Source organism: Colobus angolensis, unplaced genomic scaffold (genome assembly GCF_000951035.1).
Source record: "Colobus angolensis palliatus isolate OR3802 unplaced genomic scaffold, Cang.pa_1.0 Scaffold57, whole genome shotgun sequence".
In the NCBI taxonomy this organism is placed as follows: Eukaryota; Metazoa; Chordata; class Mammalia; order Primates; family Cercopithecidae; genus Colobus; species Colobus angolensis.
The window spans coordinates 1,489,357-1,508,030 of record NW_012119265.1 but is presented as its reverse complement, the minus strand read 5'-3'; the positions used below and the strand labels follow the sequence as shown (position 1 = coordinate 1,508,030).

The window sequence follows — 18,674 nt, the reverse complement described above, 5'->3', positions numbered from 1 at the left end:
GTGTAATGAAAAAGGGTTGGGATGAGTTAGGGAGAGCTAGTGGGGAGCAGCTTTTAGGACTGTTTTTAAAAGAATGGAAAGGGGCATGGGGAAAGGATTGAGGATTTATGGGGCCAGCTAGGTTTTCTTTTGTGAGTTTATATAATGGTTTAGTCAGGATGGCAAAACTAGGTACCTAAAGGCAAAATTACCTAACCATGCCTAGGAAGGAAAGGAGTTGTTGCTTTGTAGACGGGGTTGAGGTTTGGGAGATTAGCCGGACATGATCAGCAGGGAGAGCATGCATGTTTTCATGAAGTATTATGCTGAGGTAGATAACAGATGGGGAAGAAACTTGAGCTTGGGAGGGGGGTGTGCAATGTCCTTTTAATAATAGATGTTGGAGAAGCAGGAAGGTGTCCTGTTGGGAAGATTTGTAGGAGGGGCTATAAAGTAGAACGTCATCAAAATGTTTAATAAGTTGAGAAGCAGATGGATAGAAAGAAAGTAAATCATGAGAAAAGACTTGACTGAAGTAATGGGGGCTGTCCCTGAAGCCTTATAGCAGTATAGCCCAGGTAAGTTGCTGAGACTGATGGGCGTCAGGGTCAGTCCAAGTGAAAACGACAAAAGGCTGGGATGAAGGGTGTAAAGGAATAATAAAGAAAGCATGTCTGAGATCCAGAACAGAGTAATGGGTTGTGGAGGAAGGTATTGAGGATAGGAGAATATATGGGTTTGACACCATAGGATGGATGGGAAGGATCATTTGATTAATAAGGTGAAGATCCTGGACAGGCTTTAGTCCCTTCAAAGCCAGTTGTGGGATGGGATACTGGCGTTGAGCCGGGTAAGGGTGATTAGATTTTAATGGGATAGTAATGGGCGTGTGATCAGTTGCCACGGAGGGAGTAGAGGTGTCCTGTTACTTGTGGGTTAAGGTGGGGGGATACAAGAGGAAGACGCAAAGGAGGCTTTGAACTGGGGAAAAGGCCAGCAATGAGGTGTGGCTGTAGCCCAGGAATAGTCAGGGAAGCAGATAATTTAGTAAAAATGCCTCAACCTAATAAGGGAACTGGGCAGGTGGGGATAACTAAAAAGGAGTGCATAAAAGAATGTTGTCCAAGTTGGCACCAGAGTTGGGGAGTTTTAAGAGGTTTAGAAGCCTGGCCATCTATACCCACAGCAGTTAGGGAGACAAGGGAAATAGGCCCTTGTAAAGAAGGTAATGTGGAGTGGGTAGCCTCTGTATTGATTAAGAAGGGAACGAACTTACCCTCCACTGTAAGAGTTACCCAAAGTGTCTGTGATGGTCTAAGAGGCTTTTGAGGAGATCGGGCATCGTCAGTCTTCAGCCACTAAGATGAGAACATCTGGAAAGGAGTCAGTCAGAGAGCCTTGGGCCAGAGTTCCAGGGGCTCTGGGAGTGGCTGCCGGGCAAGCTGGACAGTCTGATTTCCAGTGGGGCCCTGCACAGATGGGACAAGGCTTAGGAGGAATCCCGGGCTGCAGGCACTCCTTGGCCCAGTGACCAGATTTTTGGCACTTGAAGCAAGATCCTAGGGGAGGACATCCTGGAGGAGGAGTTCCCGGAGGAATGCCTGGCCACTGCGGTTCAGGCGTTTTAAAGTTCTTGTGTGTTGGAGATGTGGCTGGGGTTTGTCTCACGGTGGAGGCAAGTAATTGCAACTCTGAGAGTCTGTTATTGTACACCTCGAAGGCGAGGTTAATTAAGTCCTGTTTTGGGGTTTGAGGGCCAGAATCTAATTTTTGGAGCTTTTTGTAATGTTGGGAGTTGATTGGGTAATAAAATGTATATTGAGAATAAGACGGACTTCTGGCCCTTCTGGGTTTAGGGTTGTAAAGTGTCTAAGGGTTGTTGCCAAATGGGCCATGAACTGGGCTGGATTTTTATATTTGATGAAAAAGAGCCTAAATGCTAACTAATTTGGGAAAGTTCTGAAGGTCTGATAGAGAAAAAGGAGCATTAACCTTGACTATGCCTTTAGCTCCAACCACTTCTTTAAGAAGAAATTGTTGGGCAGGTAGGGGAGGACTAGTCATGGAACAAAACTGTAATCCAGACAGGGTGTGAGGTGGGGAGGTGATAGAAGGGTTATAGGGTGGGGGAGCGGAGGCTGAAGAAGAATTGGGACCTCGCTCGGCCTGGCAGGGAGCAGCCTGGGGAGGAGGGGAAAGGTCAGGTGGGTCCATAGAAAAGGAGGAATCAAAGGACTCAGAACTTGGGGTGGAAACTGAAGGCACAGACAGGAGAGAAAGAAGAAAGATTTGGGACGAGTCACATTGGGAGCAGAGACTAGGGAGGGACCAGTGTGTAAAAGAATGCCTGCACGTCAGGCACCTCAGACCATTTGCCCATTTTACCACAAGAATTATCTAGATCTTGTATAATGGAGAAATGGGAAGTACTGTTTTCTGGCCATTTAGAGCCATTATCAAGTTTGTATTGGGCTAAGTGGTGTTGCGGAAGAAAATAAGACGCTTAGGTTTTAGGTCAGGCAAGAATTGAAGAGGTTTTATGTTCTTGAGAACATAGGCTAAGGGAGAAGAAGGAGGAATGGAGGGTGGCAGGTTGCCAATAGTGAAGGAGGCAAGCCCAGAGAAAAGAGAGGGTAAAGACAGGGTGGGGGGTGTGTGTGTAGGGGGGGGTGTGAGGGGGGATGGTACTTGCCACCCAGGAGAGGTGGTGCTTGCCTCCCAGGGAAAGTGGTACTTGCCACCAAGGTGAAGGATCAAGGCAGGCATCCCTGCAGTGATTAAACACCAAGGGAAGACTGTCTTCCCAAGTCCATGACCGGTGCCGGAATTTTGAATTCACGGATAAAACGTGTCTCCTCTATCTCTACCAGAAAGGGAAAGAAACTGAAATTAAGGAAGGGAGAGATTGGAGGGTGGAGGGATAGCGAGAGAGAGGCTGGAGAAGAGAGTGAAAAGACTGCTTACCCAATTTAAAATTGGTGAGATGTTCCTTGGGCTGGTTGGTCTGAGGACCTGAGGTCATAGGTGGATCTCCTCACAGAGTGAGGGCAAGGACAGGGGGCTCATCTCCCAAAGGAGTCCCCCTGTCCCGGGTCTTCAGCACCAAATGTCATGTGCATCCATGTGAAGAGAGTCCACCAATAGGCTTTATGTGAGTAACAAGGCTGTTTATTTCACCTGGGTGCAGGTGGGCTGAGTCCAAAAAAGGAGTCAGCAAAGGGTGGTGGGATTATCATTAGTTCTTATAGGTTTGGGATAGGCAGACAGGGGGTGCATCTCACAAAGTACATTCTTTAGGGTTGGGGGAATATCACAGTGCATTATCACAAGGGCAGGGAGGGTGTGTTGTCATAAGGTCAGTTGATCAGTTAGGGTAGGGCAGGAACAGATCACAATGGTGGAATGTCATGTTTTGTGGTTCTTCAGTTGCTTCAGGCGATCTGGATGTGTACCTGCAGGTCACGGGGAATATGATGGCTTATCTTGGACTCAGAGGCCTGACATTATGCAGTTATGGGCTGTAGGTAGAAGTGATAGACTTTTGTATCAGAACTGTTTGCTTCTGGCCCTTTTTTGCTGACATAGTACACATGGCCTAATTGAACCAACTGTTGCACTTAATTTCTGTGCTTCTATAGTGGGCTGAAGGTTAATATCACCCCAAAATTTATATGTTGAAATCCTAAACCTCTAGGTGATGGTATTGGGGAAGTGGGGTCTTTGGGAAGTAATTAGGTCATAGGGCAGAGTCCTATGAATCGCATTAACACCCTGCCCCTTCCCCACTTCCATCATGTGAGGGCACAGTGGGAAGGCACAAGGAACCAGAAAGTGGATCCTCATCAGACACCATATCTGCTGGTGCCTTGATCTTAGACTTGGCAGTCCCCAGAGATGTGAGAAATAATTTTCCATTGTTACAAGCCACCAACTTTGTGGTATTTTATTATAGCAGCCTACATGGACTAAGACAGATCATTAGTCTCCATATATTAGTCCATTCTCATGCTGCTATGAAGAAATATCCAAGACTTGGTAATTTATAAAAGAAAGAGATTTAATTGACTCACAGTTCTGCGTGGCTGGGGAGGCCTCAGGAAACTTACAGTCATGGTGGAAGGGGAAGCAAACAGTGTCCTTCTTCACATGGTAGGAGGAGAGAGAAATAATAGAGCGAACAGGGGAAAGCCCCTTATAAAACCGTTAGATCTCGTGAGAACTCACTATCCGAACACCATGGGGGAGCCACCCCCATGTTCTAATCACCTCTCATGAGGTTCCTCCCCCAACAGGTGGAGATTACAATTTGAATTACAATTCAAGATGAGATTTGGGTTGGGACACAGCCAAACCATGTCATTCCACCTTTCTTCTGTCTTGTTTCATACAACTATACAACTCAATGTAAACACAGACTCTTAAGATCTATTTTCACATAAAAAGACCTACCTTTTACTAATAACACCAGGAAGTAAATCAGAGCACTGAGTTAACTTGCCAGTCATTGTGTGTCTGTTATCTCATCTTCAGGTCTTAGTATGTATTTGTTTTTTGGTTCTCTGGGCTTGCTTCTCCAGCTGTCAGGGCATAAAGTTTTTATTTTAGAAGAGTTGATGGGTAAAATGGGGTTCAGTTGTACCAAATGGCTAAGGATTCTTGACGGTTAGTCTTGATGTAGCTATGTGTAATCACTGCATGTGGTTTTATAAACTTCAAACAATATTCCACAAATTAAAATAATGCCATAATTTGGGATGAGATTTTGCAGTTTACAAAGTACTTTCATGTACTTTTTTTATTAATCCCCATTGTAACCCTGCAGTAAGACAATATCCTCATGTTATAGATGATAAGCTGAGGCTCAGAGAGGTTAAGGGGCGAACTGGAATGTTGGGCTAGGCCTCGTGAGTCCTTAACCCAGTTTTTTTTCTACTGGAATGTTGGGCTAGGCCTCGTGAGTCCTTAACCCAGTTTTTTTTCTACTGTTGTACAGTCTGCAACTTCACTGTTTACACGATTCGAGCAGATATGAAGCTTAGGTTGCCAATAGTACTTAATATCCTGGCTTATTCTGTAACCGTGTAAAATTTCCTCACTCAACTTTACTGCTACGTTTGATGATTTTCTAAATAAATTTCTCAAGTAAGTTGTAACTTTAGAGTTTCTTAAATGTTTCTTCTACTTTTCTTATAAAAAAAAAATGTTCAAAGGTTTACATCTGTGCTTGTTAGCATTATGAATTTTGACTATACAAATCTTTTTCTCCTTTTTCTGTGTTTTTTAAAAAAAAAAAAAATTTAGATTCTCTTTTGATTTCGACCCCACTTAGAGCTTAAATTCTGACGTGATTGTTTTATTTATAGCTAGTTAATCCTCCTGACGAGTAACTATTCTGACAGTCTGACATTTGTTTGCCATCTTCCTAAATGCTGTGCTTCTCTTTTGTAATGTGAATTGTTTTTCTTTCAATACATTTTTTCAAAACTTTAATTCTTTAATTCAACAAATACTCAGTTAATATTTACTAGGTAAAAAAGATGGGAATGATCACTTCTACGTCAATTAAAGAGCTTTCCAGAGAAATTGATGCTTGATTTGAGTCTTAAGTATGTTACATCAGCCAGGTGGGTGACTCATTCCTGTAATCCCAGCACTTTGGGAGGCCAAGGTGGACAAATTGCTTGAGCCTAGGAGTTCGAGACCATCCTGGATAACATGATGAAACCCCATCTCTACTAAAAATACAAAAAATTAGCTGGGGATGGTGGCACGTACCTCTGTAGTCCCAGCTACTTGGGAGCTGAGGTGGGAGAATTACCTGAGCCCGGAAAGTCGAGGCTGCAGTGAGCCGTGATTGCTCCACTGCACTGTACTCTAGCCTGGGAGATGGAAGTGAGACCCTGTCTCAAAAAGAATAAAATAGGGTATGCAGACACTACATTTAGATGTATTATAATAAAAATGTTTAAATTCATATTTCTGTTTCACCCTTTCAATTTTTCTATTTTTGTATGTCATAAACATTTTAGAACAGTAATATATATACATAATTTGTAAATGTGTATACATAAGAATATTGAAAATATTTTTACCTTGGGTAAGTGATCAGATTTAGAGAATTAACTGTTTTTAACTAGTTGGGAACCAGTGATCACTTATGCGAGGACTGTGTTTTGTGGTATATATGACTTGGAGAACTTAAAGTACATATTTCTGGACCCTATCTCCAGAGACTGGTTTATTAAGTTTAGGAAGGAATCTTAAAAAATCCATCTTTGCTGGGTGCAGTGGCTCATGCATATAATCCTAGCACTTTGGGAGGCCGAGGCGGGCAGATAGTGAGGTCAGGAGTTCGAGACCAGCCTGGTCAACCTGGTGAAACTCTGCCTCTACTAAAGATACAAAAAAGTAGCTGGGCATGGTGGCGGGTGTCTGTAATCCCAGCTACTCGGGAGGCTGAGGCAGGAGAATCATGTGAACCCAGGAGGCGGAGGTTGCTGTGGGCCAAAATCGCACCATGGCACTCCAGCCTGGGCGACAGGGCGAGATTCTGTCTCAAAAAAAAAAAAAAAAAAAAATCCATCTGTCAATTTAATTTCTCAGGTGATTCTGATTATAGGCCAGGTTTGGAAACCACAGGTTTAAATCATGGAAAATATGTAGAGTAGAAAGAGAAAATAGAAAAGTTTGAATGATACTTGTGCTGATATAAAAGTGTCAGCTATGTTAATACATATTCTTTTGATTTTAATAATCTGATAGAATGGCTATAATCATTGTGGAATTGATTGTGTCTCCTAAGCTAAAATCAACACTGAAAATTGAGACATCTGTTTTACTGTTGTGTACTCCATTTTATTTAGCAAGGTTTTTCTTCCATATCTATGCAGATTATATCAAATATTTTTTTTTCTTAGCTAAGTACCTAGAGAAAACTTTTTCCCTAAGCATATAAAAGTCTGCATTGCCTGGATCCCCCAAAACATTAAACTTGGAAGACTTGATATAAAATGGCCTATGATTTAAAGTTTCTTCTCCAAATTGAGATGCAAAGAATTGAGAATATATAAAAGCTACCTCCGTGAACTAAAATTTGCAAAAAGGCTAAGAGTCTTATGTTGGAGTCCCAGCCCTGGTACCTCAGAATGTGACAGTATTTGAAGATAAGACCTATAAAATAGGTGATAAAGTTAAATTGAGACATTTAGGGTAGGTCCTAAACTTCGTAATCCAGTCTGACTGGTGTCTTCAAGAGGAGGGAATTTAGACACACAGAGACATGAGAGACACACACACACACAGAGGAAAGGCCATATGAAGACACAGCAAGAAGGTGTCCATCTGCAAGCCAAGGAGAGAGGCCTTAGATGAAACCAGACCTGCTGACAACTTAATCTTGGACTTCTAGCCTCTAGAACTATGAGATAATACATTTCTGTTGTTTAAGCCACTCAATCTGTAGTATTTTGTACAGCAGCCCTAGCTAACTAATAACAAGGACAATGAATCTTTTCATTAATTTTACAGCTACACTGCTGAAGCACTGAGACATATATGCAGGTTTTAAAACCCTTACAACCTTGTTTCTTGAATCAAAATTAGCAAATGGTATTTAGGGTATACTTACATTGTCCAGATTCTTTACCTCTATCAAAGTGGTTTGTAAATACTATTGACATTATCCCTTGTTGAAGCATTATTTAGTATTCTTAGCATGACTTACTTTCAAATGTGATCCCAGTTATATTTTGAGGTATAGCTATTTTTTATGTAAGATAAAATTCTGTGTAATTGCTAACTACTATCCAACTTAGCAGCCAAGCTAAATGATTATTAGGATAATGATTAATTACTTTTGTCCTACATTATATTCTTTCAGATTACAGTTTCTAGCTAGTGAATGAACAGGCATTCAGGTATTCTAATGCAAGGTAGCTTTTTGATACTAGATCCTAAGTTACTACCTTTCATTCCATTTACCAATTAAATGTTTAATTTTTATCTCTCTCTCTCTCTCTCTGTGTGTGTGTGTGTGTGTGTGTGTGTGTGTGTGTATTTTTTTTTTTTCCCCAGACAGAGTTTCACTCTTGTCACCCAAGCTGGAGTGCACTGGCATGATCTCGGCTCACTGCAACCTCTGCCTCCCAGGTTCAAGTGTTTCTCCTGCCTCAGCCTCCCGAGTAGGTGGAATTAAAGCCACCCGCCACCACGCCCGGCTAATTTCTTTTGTATTTTTAGTAGAGATGGGGTTTCACCATGTTGGCCAGGCTGGTCTTGAGCTCCAGACTTCAGGTGATCCTCCCACCTTGGCCTCCCAAAGTGCTGGGATTATAGGCATGAGCCACCATGCCAGACCAACTTAATATGTTTTTATCACCCATCTGAGTATTGTCAGTTTATTATTTTTAATTGTTGACTTTATAATGAAATATTTCAAACATGTAAAAAAAAATCAGTACCTCTTTCACCTACCTTAAGAAATTAAACTTTACAGATACAATCAAAATCTGACTCCTCCATTCTCCTTTTTTAAATCCAGAAGTAACCACCTTTCCAAATATGTGTTTATTTCCATGCATTGTTATTCCCATTGGCATTTTTTGCTTGTTTTAGCTTTGTGTAAATAGTCTCATTCTGTTTGTATCCTCCTAAAACTTGCATTTTGGTTTAATGTAGGTTTTCAGGATTTATTCATACTGATACATATAGTTCCAGTGATTTGTTTTTACTTTGCATAGTAGTATTTCATTCCGTAAATGTGCCACAGTTTATTTTCCTCTTGGGACATTTGGGTTGTTTGCAGGTTTGTTTGTTTTGCTATTACAAGCATTGCTGTAATAATTACGGCAATTAGCCAGGCGTGGTGGCTCATGCCTATAATCCCAGCACTTTGGGAGGCCAAGGTTAGTGGATCACCTAAGATCAGGGGTTTAAGACCAGCCTGGCCAACATGGTGAAACCCCATCTCTACTAAAAATATAAAAATTAGTTGGGCGTGGTTGCAGGCACCTGTAATCCCACCTACTCGGGAGGCTGAGGCAGGAGAGTCACTAGAACCCCGGAGGCGTAGGTTGCGATGAGGTGAGATGGCACCACTGCACTCCAGCCTGGGCAACACAGCAAGACTCCATCTCAAAAAATAATAATAATAATTACAGCAATTATCTGGCACATTTGTCTGGCACACATGTGCCAGAATTTCTCTAGATTATATACTTTAGGAATAGAGTGTTTCACCAGCCTGACCAGCATGGTGAAACTCCATCTCTACTAAAAATAAAAATAAAATTAGCCAGGCATGGTGGCAGGTGCATGCAATCTCAGCTACTTGGGAGGCTGAGGCAGGAGAACTGCTTCAACCTGGGCTGAAATCACACCAGTGCACTCCAGCCTGGGTGATAGTGTGAGCCTCCATCAAAAAAAAAAAAATTATTATTAGCAGAGGAACAAAGTAATAGAACAAAGAAAAGTTTGTAAAGAATACAGAAATAGTAGATACAGGTAGCAGCCACTGTCTCTGGGACCAAGATAGAGCACCCAAGGAAGAGACCATTCCTTCTTAAGGTTGAGATTCAGACCTAGTTGGAGAGTGTGGCAGTGGTCACCAAGTGCTGCCCCATGGGGACTGTTAGAAATCTGCCCTCTGGAGTGCTAGCAGGGATAGTCTTCCCCAGGGAGGTGCCTAGCTGTGGAACTCATTGCAAGCTGCCTGAGTAGGTGCTAAAAAAGTAGTCCAAGGGGAGTTACATAGCAGGTGACATTTCACTATGAAACTGCCAGGAGGTCTGGGGTGGTTGGTGCCAGGGAAACAGCTCATGAGAAGGTGTCACTGCTGTTAGCACCTGGACACTGCCAAAAATTAAAATCTGCATCCTGCAGGAGCCCAATAAGGTAAGCACACTGGAACCAGAGGAGAAACACCTTCTTCTTCCAGCATCCTTCAAGTGTCATCTACTGGTAAAGCCTAATTGGACCAGCTGGCAAGGGAGAACTATTTACAGAGCTCAGCTCCATTATTGTAGAGCACACGAGGAAGGGTAGATTTAGAGCTGAGAGGCAGTAAATGGGTAATTTACACAGTATCATTTGCTTTTTTTTTTTTTTAAACATTCTGGGATACATGTGCAGAATATGCAGATTTGTTACGTAGGTATATATGTGCCATGGTGGTTTGCTGCACCTATCAACCCATCATCTAGATTTTAAACCCCGCATGCATTAGGTATTTATCCTAATGGTCTCCCTCCCTTGCTCCCTGACGCCCCGACAGGCGCTGGTGTGTGATGTTCTCCTCCCTGTATCTATGTGTTCTCCTTGTTCAACTCCCACTTATGAGTGAAAACATGGGGTGTTTGGTTTTCTGTTCCTGTGTTAGTTTGCTAGGAATGATGGCTTCCAGCTTCATCCACGCAAAGGATATGAACTCATCCTTTTTTATGGCTGCATAGTATTCCATGGTATATATGTGCCACATTTTCTTTATCCAGTCTATCATTGATGGAAATTTGGGTTGGTTCCAAGTCTTTGCTATTGTAAATAGTGCTGCAGTGAACATACGTGTGCATGTGTCTTTATAGTAGAATGATTTATAATCCTTTGGGTATATACCCAGTAATGGGATTGCTGGATTTCTAGCTTCTTGCTATTTCTGGTTCTAGCTTCTTGAGGAATTGCCACACTTCCACAATGGTTGAACTAATTTACACTCCCACCAACAGTGTAAAAGTCTTCCTGTTTCTCCACAGCCTTACCAGCATCTGTTGTTTCCTGACTTTTTAATAATTGCCATTCTAACTGGCATGAGAGGTATCTCATTGTAGTTTTGATTTGCATTTCTCTAATGACTAGTGATAATGACCTTTTTTTCCCATGTTTTTTGGCCACATAGATGCTTTCTCTTGAGAAGTGTCTTTTCATATCCTTTGCCCACTTTTTGATGGTTTTTTCTTTTTTTTTTTCTTGTAGATTTAAGTTCCTTGTAGATTCTGGATATTAGACCTTTGTCAAATGGATAGATTGCAAAAATTTTCTCCCATTCTATAGGTTGCCTGTTCACTCTGATGATAGTTTCTTTTGCTGTGCAGAAGCTCTTTAATTAGATCCCATTTGTCAATTTTGGCTTTTTTTGCAGTTACTTTTGGTGTTTTATTCATGAAGTCTTTGTCCATGCCTATGTCCTGAATGGTATTGCCTAGGTTTTCTTCTAGGGTTTTTATGGTTTTGGGTTTTACATTGAAGTCTTTAATCCATTTTGAGTTGATTTTTGTATAAGATGTAAGGAAAGGGTCCAGTTTCTGTTTTCTGCATGTAGCTAGCCAGTTTTCCCAGCACCATTTATTAAATAAGAAATCCTTTCCCCATTGTTTGTTACTGTCAGGTTTGTTGAGGGTCAGATGGTTTTAGATGTGTGCTGCTATTTCTGAGGTCTCTGTTCTGTTCTATTAGTCTGTATATCTGTTTTGGTACCAGTACCATGCTGTTTTGGTTACTGTAGCCTTGTAGTATAGTTTGAAGTCAGTTAGTGTGTTGTCTCCAGCTTTGTTCTTTTTGCTTAGGATTGTCTTGGCTATACGGGCTCTTTTTTGGTTCCATATAAAATTTAAAGTATTTTTTTCTAATTCTGCAAAGAAAGTCAGTGGTAGCTTCATAGGAAGATCATTGAATTTATAAATTACTTTGCGCAGTATGGTTATTTTCATGATATTGATTCTTCCTAACTATGAGCATAGAATTTTTTTTTCCATTTATTTATGTCCTTTTTTATTTTGTTGAACAGTGGTTTGTAGTTCCTCTTGAAGACGTCCTTCACGTCACTTGTAAGTTGTGTTCCTAGATATTTTATTTTGCTTCTAGCAGTTGTGAATGGGAGTTTACTCATGATTTGGCTCTCTGCTTATCTATTATTGGTGTATAGGAATGCTTGTGATTTTTGCACATTGATTTTGTGTACTAAGACTTTGCTGAAGCTGCTTATCAGCTTAAGGAGTTTTTAGTCTGAGATGATGGAGTTTTGTAAGTATACAATCATGTCATCTGCAGAGACAATTTGACTTCCTCTCTTCCTGTTTGAATACCCTTTATTTCTTTCTCTTGCCTGATTGCCCTGGCAGAACTTCCAGTACTATGTTGAATAGGAGTGGTTGAGAGAGGACATCCTTGTCTTGTGCCAGTTTTCAAGGGGAATGCTTCCAGCTTTTGCCCATTCAGTATGATATTGGCTATGGGTTTGTCATAAATAGCTCTTATTATTTTGAGATATGTTCCATTGATACCTAGTTTATTGAGAGTTTTTAGCATGAAGAGATACTGAATTTTATCAAAGACCTTTTCTGCATCAATTGAGATAACCATGTGGTTTTTGTCATTGATTCTGTTTATGTGATGGATTATGTTTATTGATTTGCATATGTTGAACCAGACTTGCATCCCAGGGATGAAGCTGACTTGTATGTGGTGGATAAACTTTTTGATGTGCTGCTGGATTCGGTTTGCCAGTATTTTATTGAGGATTTTTGCATCAATGTTCATCAAGTATATTGGCCTAAAATTTTCTTTTTTGTTGTCTCTTTGCCAGGTTTTGGTATCAGGATAAGGCTGGCCTCATAAAATGAGTTAGGGAGGATTCTTTCTTTATTGATTGATTGAAATAGTTTCAGAAGGAATGGTACCTTGACTATTTATCCAATTTGCCATTCTGTGTCTTTTGATTGGGGCAGTTAGCCCATTTACATTTAAGGTTAATACTGTTGTGTGCAAATTTGATCCTGTCATTATGATGCTAGCTGGTTATTTTGCCCATTAATTCCTGTAGTTTCTTCATAGAGTCAATCGTCTTTACCATTTGGCATGTTTTTGCAGTGGCTGGTACCAGTTGTTTCTTTCCATGTTTAGTGCTTCCTTCAAGAGCTCTTGTAAGGCAGGCCTGATGGTGACAAAATCTCTCAGCATTTGCATGTCTGTAAAGGATTTTATTTCTCCTTCACTTATGAAGCTTAGTTTGGCTGGATATGAGATTCTGGGTTGAAAATTCTTTTTTTTAAGAATGTGGAATATTGGCCGCCACTCTCTTCCGGCATGTAGGGTTTCTGCCGAGAGATCCGCTTTTAGTCTGATGGGCTTCCCTTTGTGGGTAACCCAACCTTTCTGTCTGGCTGCCCTTAACATTTTTTCCTTCATTTCAACCTTGGTGTATCTGACAATTATGTGTCTTGGGGTTACTCTTCTCGAGGAGTATCTTTGTGGTGTTCTCTGTATTTCCTGAATTTTAATGTCAGCCTGCCTTGCTAGGCTGGGAAAGTTCTCCTGGATGATATCCTGAAGAGTGTTTTCTAACTTGGTTCCATTCTCCCAGTTACTTTTTGGTACACCAATCAAAAGTAGATTTGGTCTTTTCACATAGTCCAATATTTCTTGGAAGCTTTGTTTGTTTCTTTTTACTCTTTTTTCTCTAATCTTGTTCTTCTTGTTTTATTTCATTAATTTGATCTTCAGTCAGATGTTTTTTCTTCCACTTGATTGAATCAGCTATTGAAGCTTGTGCATGTGTCCCAAAGCTCTCGTGCGATGGTTTTCAGCTCCATCAGGTCACTTAAGGTCTTCTGTATCTACACTGTTTATTCTTGTTAGCCATTCGTCTCACCTTTTTTCAAGGTTTTTAGCTTTCTTATGATGGGTTAGAACATGCTCCTTTAGCTCAGAGAAGTTTGTTATTACCGACCTTCTGAAGCCTACTTCTGTCAACTCACCAAACTCATTCTCCATCCAGTTTTGTTCCCTTGCTGGCAAGGAGCTGCTATCCTTTGGAGAAGAGGCGCTCCGTTTTTTTGGATTTTTCAGCTTTTCTGCTGTGGTTTCTCCCCATCTTTGTGGTTTTATCTACCTTTGGTCTCTGATGATGGTGACCTACAGATGGGGTTTTGATGTGGATGTCCTTTTTGTTGATGTTGATGCTATTCCTTTCTGTTTGTTAGTTTTCCTTCTAAGAGTCGGGTCCCTCAACTGCAGGTCTGTTAGAGTCTACTGGAGGTCCACTCCAGACCCTGTTTGCCTGGGTATCACCAGCAGAGGCTGCAGAACAGCAAATATTGCTGCTTGATCCTTCCTCTGGAAGCTTCATCCCAGAGGGGCACTGCCCTGTTTGAGGTGTCTGTCGGCCCCTACTGGGAGGTGTTTCCCAGTCAGGCAAACAGGGGTCAAGGATCCGCTTGAGGAGGCAGTCTGTCCATTCTCAGAGCTTGAATGCCCTGCTGAGAGAACCACTGTCCTCTTCAGAGCTGTCAGGCAGGGACATTTAAGTCTGCAGAAGCTGTCTGCTGCCTTTTGTTCAGCTATGCCCTGCCCCCGGAGGTGGAATCTATAAAGGCAGTAGGCCTTGCTGAGCTGCAGTGGGTTCTGCCCAGTTTGTGCTTCCTGGCCTCTTTGTTTACACTGTGAGCTACTCAAGCCTCAGCAATGGCAGACACCCCTTCCGCCCACCAGGCTGCCACCTCAAAGGTCAATCTCAGACTGTTGCACTAGCAGTGAGCAAGGTTCCATGGGTGTGGGACCCGCCAAACCAGGCACAGGAGGGTATCTCCTGGTCTGCCGGTTGCTAAGACTGGGAATAGCGCAGTATTTGGTCAGGAGTATACCATTTTTCCAGGTACAGTCTGTCACAGCTTCCCTTGGCTAGGAAAGGGAAATCCCCTGACCCTTTGTGCTTCCCGAGTGAGGCGACCCCCGCCCTGCCTCACCTTGCCCTCCATGGGCTGTACCCACTGTTCAACCAGTCCCAATGAGATGAACCAGGTACCTCAGTTGGAAATGCAGAAATCATTCACTTCTTTGTCTATCTCGCTGGGAGCTGCAGACTGGAGCTGTTCCTATTTGGCCATCTTGGAAGCGACCCCTATTTCTTCTAGATTTTCTATTTTATTTGCGTAGAGGTGTTTATGATATTCTCTGATGGTAGTTTGTATTTCTGTGGGATTAGTGGTGATATCCCCTTTATCACTTTTATTGTGTCTATTTGATTCTTCTCTCTTCCTCTTTATTAGTCTAGCTAGCAGTCTGTCTATTTTGTTAATTCTTCTCTTTTCTTCTTTATTAGTCTAGCTAGCAGTCTATTTATTTTGTTAATCTTTTCAAAAACCCAGCTCCTGGATTCATTGATTTTTTTTTGAAGGGTTTTTTATGTCTCTATCTCCTTCACTTCTGCTCTGATCTATTTCTTGCCTTCTGCCAGCTTTTGAATTTGTTTGCTCTTGCTTCTCTAGTTCTTTTCATTGTGATGTTAGGATGTTGATTTTAGATCTTTCTCGCTTTCTGATGTGGGCATTTAATGGTATAAATTTCTGTCTTAACACTGCTTTAGCTGTGTCCCAGAAATTCTCGTTCGTTGTCTGTTTGTTCTCATTGGTTTCAAAGAACTTCTTTATTTCTGCCTTAATTTCATGATTTACCCAGTAGTCATTCAGGAGCAGGTTGTTCGATTTCCATGTAGTTATGTGGTTTTAAGTGAGGTTCTTAATCCTGAGTTCTAATTTGATTGCACTGTGGTCTGAGAGACTGTTTATGATTTCCATTCTTTTGCATTTGCTGACGATTGTTTTACTTCCAATTACGTGGTCGATTTTAGAATGAGTGCTATGTGGCACTGAGAAGAATGTATATTCTGTTGATTGGGGTGGAGAGTTCTGTAGATGTCTATTAGGTCATCTTGGTCCAGAGTTGAGTTCAAGTCCTGAATATCCTTGTTAATTTTCTGTCTCATTGATCCATCTCATATTGATAGTGGTAGTTAAAGTCTCATATTATTATTGTGTGGGAGTCAAAGTCTCTTTGTAGGTCTCTAAGAACTTGTTTTATGAATCTGGGTGCTCCTGTATTGGGTGCATATATATTTAGGATAGTTAGCTCTTCCTGTTGCATTGATCCCTTTACCATTATGTAATGTCCTTCTTTGTCTTTTTTGATCCTTGTTGGTAAAGTCTGTTTTATCAGAGAGTAGGATTGCAACCCCTGTTCTGTTTTTCATTGCATTTGCTTGGTAAATATTCCTCCATCCCTTTATTTTGAGCCAGTGTGTGTCTTTGCACATGAGATGGGTCTCCTGAATACAGCACACCAGTGGGTCTTGACTCTATCCAATTTTCCAGTCTGTGTCTTAATTGGGGCAGTTAGCCCATGTACATTTAAGATTCATATTGTTATATGTGAATTTGATCCTGTTATCATGATGTTAGCTGGTTATTTTGCACATCATTTGATGTGGTTTCTTCATAGTGTCATTGGTCTTTATATTTTGTTTTGTTTTTGCAGTGGCTGATATCAGTTTTTCCTTTTCATATTTAGTGCTTCCTTCAGGAGCTCTTGTAAGGCAGACCTGGTAGAGACAGAATCCCTCAGCATCTGCTTGTTTGTAAAGGATTTTATTTCTCCTTTGCTTATGAAGCTTAGTTTGGCTGGATATGAAATTCTGGGTTACAAATTCTTTTCCTTGAGAATGTTGAATATTGGCCCTCACTCTCTTCTGGCTTGTAAAGTTTCTGCAGAGAGATCTGCTGTTAGTCTGATGGGCTTCCCTTTGTAGACAACCTGATCTTTCTCTCTGGCTGCCCTTAACAATTTTTCCTTTGTTTCAACCGTGGAGAATCTGACAATTATGTGTCTTGGGGTTGCTCTTCTCAAGCAGTATCTTAGTGGTGGTTTCTGTATTTCCTGAATTTGAATGTTGGCCTGCCTTGCTAGGCTGGGGAAGTTCTCCTGGATATCCTGAAGTGTGTTTTCCAACTTGACTCCATTCTCCCCACCACTTTCAGGTATACCAATTAAACGTAGGTTTCGTCTCTTCACATAGTCCCATATTTCTTGGAGGCTTTGTTCATTCCTTTTCATTCTTTTTTTCTCGAATCTTCATGCCTTATTTCAGTCAGTTGATCTTCAATCCCTGATATCCTTTCTTCCACTTGATCAGTTTGGCTATTGATTCTTGCACATGCTGCATGAAGTTCTTGGACTGTGTTTTTCAGCTCTATCACGTCATTTATGTTCCTCTTTAAACTGGTTGTTCTAGTTAACAGTTCCTGTAACCTTTATCAAGGTTCTTAGCCTCCATGCATTGGGTTAGAACATGCTCCTTTAGCTCAGAGGAGTTTGTTATTACCTGCCTTCTGAAGCCTACTTCTGTCAGTTTGTCAATCTCATTCTCTGTCCAGTTTTGTATCCTTGCTGGAGAGGAGTTGCAGTCATTGGGAGGAGAAGAGGCTTTCTGGTTTTTGGCATTTTCACCGGTTTTGCACTGAGTTTTCCTCATCTTCGTGGATTTATCTAACTTTGTTCTTTGAGGCTGATGACCTTTGGATGGGGTTTTTGTGTGGTGGTCTTTTTTGTTGATGTTGTTGCTTTCTGTTTGTTAGTTTTTTTTCTGTTAGGCCCCTTTCCTGCAGGTCTGCTGCAGTTTGCTGGAGGTCCATTCCAGACCCTGTTCACCTGCAGTGGAGGCTGCAGAACAGCAAAGATTGATGCCTGCTCCTTCCTCTGGAAGCTTGATCCCAGAGGGGCACTGGCCTGATGCCAGCCACAGCTCCCCTGTATGAGGTGTCTGTCGACCTGTATTGGGTTATCTGTAAGCCCCTGACTGGGGCTGCTGTCTTTTCTTCAGAAGTGCCCTGCCCAGTGAGGAGGAATCTAGAGAAGCAGTCTGGCCACAGACGCTTTGCCCCACTGTGGTGAGTTCCGCCCAGTCCAGACCTCCCAGGCTCCTTAGCACTGTCAGGGGAAAACCGCCTACTAAAGCTTCAGTAATGGTGGACGCCCCTCCCCCCGACCAAGCTCCAGCATCCCAGGTCGACTTCAGACTGCTGTGCTGACAGTGAGGATTTCAAGCCAGTGGTTCTTAGTTTGCTGGGCTTTGTGGGAGTAGGACCCACTGGCTCCCTGGCTTCAGCCCCCTTTCCAGGGAAGTGAACCATTCTGTCTCACTGGGGTTCCTGGAACCACTGAGTGTCGAAAAAATCCCTGCAGCTAGCTTGGTGTCTGCCCAAACAGCCACCCAGTTATGTGCTTGAAGCCCAGGGCCCTGGTGGTATAGGCACACAAGGGAATCTTCTGATCTGCAGATTGCAAAAACCATGGGAAAAGCATAGTAACCCAGCTGGGTAGCACAGTCCCTCATGGCTTCCCTTGGCTGGCAGAGGGAGGTCTCCTGGCTCCTTATACTTCCCAGGTGAAGCAAAACCCCACCGTGCTTCTGCTGACTCTCTCTGGGTTCATTTCTTCAATGAAATGAACTGGGTACCTCAGTTGGAAATGCAGAAATCACCCGCCTTCTGTATTGGTTTCACTGGGACCTGCAGAACAGAGCTGTTCCTATTCGGCCATCTTGGCCTCTCCTCCTTTGCCCATATTTTAAAATAGAGTTTCTCATACTTTTTATTTGGCTTGTACAGGATTTTTTTAAAAAGAAAATATAGAACGGCTGTGTGCATTATAAATAATTTCTTCTAGTTCTAACCCTTTTTAAAAAAAAAAATAGTGAAAGATGGCTGGACGTGGTGGCACCCGCCTGTAATCCCAGCACTTTTGGAGGCCGAAGCAGGCAGATCACTTGAGGTCAGGAGTTTGAGACCAGCCTATCATAGTGAAACCTTGACTCTACTTAAAAAAAAAAAAAAAAAAAAAAGCCTGTAAGAAATATAGAAGAAGTCTACATTTCT

The 18,674-nt window shown here is 41.9% G+C and overlaps 1 protein-coding gene across 4 annotated transcripts in view; it reads left to right on the top strand.

The window, feature by feature from the left end:
* The window catches only part of DDHD1 (DDHD domain containing 1), a 120,340-nt gene that overhangs the window by 20,768 nt on the left and 80,898 nt on the right, over nt 1-18,674 (top strand). The gene's annotated exons all lie outside the window — the stretch shown is intronic.